General features: G+C 33.6%; 1 pseudogene; it reads right to left on the bottom strand.

Annotated features, from left to right (window-relative positions):
* Positions 1-1,890: 1,890 nt before the first annotated feature.
* LOC145103862 (3-ketoacyl-CoA synthase 5 pseudogene) lies at positions 1,891-3,553 on the bottom strand (annotated as a pseudogene).
* Positions 3,554-4,044: the final 491 nt, after the last annotated feature.

Raw genomic sequence — 4,044 nt, 5'->3', positions numbered from 1 at the left:
TATGTCGACATAATATGGTTGGGTTGAGGCAATATAGCTCTATGCGGAAGCCAACAAACTCGGGAGCAAGCTAGACATAAGACGTGGGCCAGAAAGGTAAGCCAGACTTATGTTGTGGGCTCAGGAACAATCAGACATGAGTTGTGGGCCAGAAAGGCAAGTCAGACTTATGTTGTGGGTTCAAGGGTAATCGAGCCCGATGTCTGTGGGCCCAGTATGGATGCTATTATATGTTTGCGTGGTGATATTTTGGGGAACTCATTAAGCTTTGGCTTATAGTTTTATGTTTCAGGTACTTCAAATGATCGGGGAATAGCAAATGCGTGATCATTGGTTTTGGAATATTTTGGAGTTATTATTCAGGTACACATCCTTCAACGACATATTTTGGAGTTATTATGATACATTGGTTTTGGAATATTTGTACTTGACATTGGTTTCTTATGACTTGGGTTTTGGTTGAAAACAATGATTTTACTTTAATTAAAATGAAAAATTTTATAGTGATTTTTGAGATGTTACAATTATAAATATAATATACTAAAAATATTAATTTAAATAGTATTCTAAATCCAATATATAAATCAAAATATCAAATAAACTTCAAAATATACAATTACTATTTTTTTAGAATAGTTTAAAACATTTAAATATTTTAAATGTAAAACTAAAATGATATTTCAAATTAAATAAAAATAATATCCAAAACTAATTTTTTATATTAATTGAAAAGTTTCCAAATATATAATTTTTAATTAATTAAAAATAATAATAATTAATATAACATTACCTTTTAAATTATAGATAATTTCTAAATTAATTAATCATAACTTTAAAAGTAATATTAAATAAAGAATTGTATTTAATTTTATTTACACGTCGGCTGCGAGTAGCGGTCTCTAATTAAAATGATTTTAATATATGTTATAATATGGTTCAAAATCATTACAATTTTATACAACAATTAGTGTAAGAAACTATTATTTCATAGTTTAACATCAATACATAATTATTTTCAATATGTACTTGTCAAATGTTAATTATATAATTTTATTCTACGTAACACACGAATATTCGTCTAATTGCAATAATAATACGAAAACTTAAACATATAATCTCCTAGTATTTAAATAGATGGAAGTAGATGACATCTCGATTCTTAAGAGATGAACAATTATATCTACATGGTTAAACGAAACGTCTAGAACATGCAAATAATTACTACTTAGGCTGGTAGGTGTGGGCAACGCCTACACTGGCGTTTTTAGATAAAAAGAAAAAACGGCGTTAAACAAAGGTGGTGGTGGCAACGGGAAGCAACGGCAGTCGTATAACGCACAAAAACGGTGAAGGGGGGGAGGGGGAGGGGGGTGTTTGTGCGTTATAACGCCTAAAAACGTCCTATGGTGATGCTACATGTCACAAAAGGTGTACATGATTTTTATTTTGTTGAGACAATTAAATCATCTTAAATTATTCTCGCCAGTAATAAAGTATTCCTCAAATATTTATTGGTGATGCTACATGTCGCAAAAGTTGTTCCCACAAGTTTTAAGGCTTTTATTCGTGGTGATTGTGGTTGTTTTGTTAAAATATGAAAAAAGAAAAAAAAAATACATACAAAAATATACTTCCATTTGTAATCATACACTTCCACTTGTAATGATATTGGAGAATGACTCTTAGAACTTCTATAATACAACTAATATAAGAGTTTATGGATGATGATATAGAGTAAAGTTGAATGATCATTGAATAAAGTGGTGATTATGATTGATTAGAAGTTTAATGGGTCGTGGGTATTGTTGTATAAGTATTTAATGGATGATGTGTCAATCCATTGAACTAGAGTTCAATGGATTGTATTAATTATATTATATGCCAATAATATTTAAAAAAAAATGTTGATTTTTACTTGGTCTTTTGCATTACATATTTAGCACGTGAAACCTTTTTATTTAAGGTAAGAAATGGCATACATATCACACATTAAAATTGAAATGACATACTTGACCCTCGCTTAGAGCTTCCCACCTTCTGGCTCGTTTACTGGGTACCTATGGATGCAATCAGCCCATGCACTATATTTTGTAGCTTCGATTTCTCTGTTACATTTCCAAACTGCACTGTTGCATTTAAACCCACTCCCAAACCCTATTTGCCAGACTCTATCTCCTTTCTTCATTTTCCCTTTTGCTTCCATATAACCTATCTCGTACCACAATGACGAAGACGATGTGTTTCCGAAACGGTGCAACGTCATCCTTGAGGCTTCAACATGCTCTGACGTCAGCCTAAGGCTCTTCTGAAGCTCATCAATAACCGCACGACCACCTGCGTGAATGCAGAAATGATCGAATGCCTTTTTGAAGTCGGGAATGTAGGGTTTAAGGTTAAGCTTAAGGAACTTTCTCCCCAAGAAATTGAAAAGAAACAAGAGTTGCTCCGATGCTGGAAGAACCAATGGCCCCATGGTGCTTATGTTCGACTTCAAAGAATTGCCAGCGATCACCATGAGATCTAGGTTTAGTGCTATCCCAACATGACCCTCTTTATCTTCTTCTTGTGAGACACAACGATATGATTTATCATCAGACCCTTTGTGGGTCCTAACCACATGCAAGAGTACGTACTTTGCATCTTTCCGGTGTGACCTTTTATTGGTCAAGAGAATGGCTGCACCTCCCATTCTGAAAAGACAGTTTGGAAGGAGCATGGATCTCTCTACACCCATGTACGAATTCGGGGAAAGAATCTCAGTACTTATCACAACCGCATACGATTCAGGGTGGACTTGAAGTAGATTTTTCGCAAAATCTATCGATATCAACCCCGCGCTACATCCCATTCCTGATAAGTTATAACTCTTGATGTTACTTCTCATCTTATACTTGTTAACCACCATGGCTGAAATCGAAGGAGTGGGTGCAAAGAGGCTGCAGTTTACAATCAAAATATCGATGTCTTTAGGATCAATCCCAGTTTGCTGAAACAAAGAGTCCATTGCTGAGAAGATGACCAACTCGGTCTCATCTCTAGCATCCATCATATTAGGCTTCGATGGTAGATAATGTAATGGATGTGGTAAACATGTTTCCTCTCCCAAACCAGATCTTTCTAAGATCATAAGTTGGAATTTAAGGCTCTTAGGTTGTGAGGCCAAGATGATTTGGCCGTGTTCAAGCGCAGTGGCATAAGGCACACGGAGTATAGATGGGGGCTTGAAACAAGCAAAGTCAACCAGGTAGATTGTTCGAGGCTTGTTCACGAAGTAGAATGCGAGAATGGATATGGTAAGCAAAGAGAAAGTTAGTGTGTAGATGAGCGAATGATGATGATTCAGAAGGTGGTATGGGGCTTTCTTGATGAATTCTTGAATACATATAGTAATGATTAAGGCTATGAGGATAAGCTTGACATAGTTGCTGAGATAGGCATAGGACCTTTTTGCAGACTGTAGCATTGTGAGGAAGATAAAGTATGGTGAAGATCTAAAGAGAAATATGATGAGGAAAGAAGTGATGACTGAAGTGAAAGGGAGAGGATGTATCAGTAATTAAAGGGAAGGGGAAGGGGAAGGGGAAGGTGAAGGTTAATTAGAAGAGTAAATGGCCGGGATCAAACGAAATAATGTTGCGGGAATTCGGTAGATGAGAACATTAAATGACCTTATTCGATTAAAATATCTTAGAAACTTATCTCTTTTTTTATTTATTTAATTTATAATTTTTATACTATTAAATCTTTAAGCAAAAATAAATAAAACTTTTTTTTGGTAAAAATAGTATTTATAAATAGAGGGTAAAAATAAAATTTTGACAAAACCTTTTGGCCTTGTATAAAACTAAAAATAAAATTCTAAATTCTAAATTCTAAATAATCAAATATTGAGATTTTTGTTATGCATTTATACTTACCATATTGAATATGTATTAAACTAACAAAGAAATTTATATTAATTGTTTTAAAACATTTTCAATATTGGTCTTACTGTTCATGTATCGGCATGATTTTTTATTACTATTTTATAGAAAATAATACTTC

The sequence above is a fragment of the Lactuca virosa genome, chromosome 4 (genome assembly GCF_052849685.1).
Source record: "Lactuca virosa cultivar CGN04683 chromosome 4, Lactuca_virosa_CGN04683_v6, whole genome shotgun sequence".
Lineage (NCBI taxonomy): Eukaryota > Viridiplantae > Streptophyta > Magnoliopsida > Asterales > Asteraceae > Lactuca > Lactuca virosa.
The sequence above is the reverse complement of the archived record's forward strand: the minus strand, read 5'-3'. Positions and strand labels throughout refer to the sequence as shown.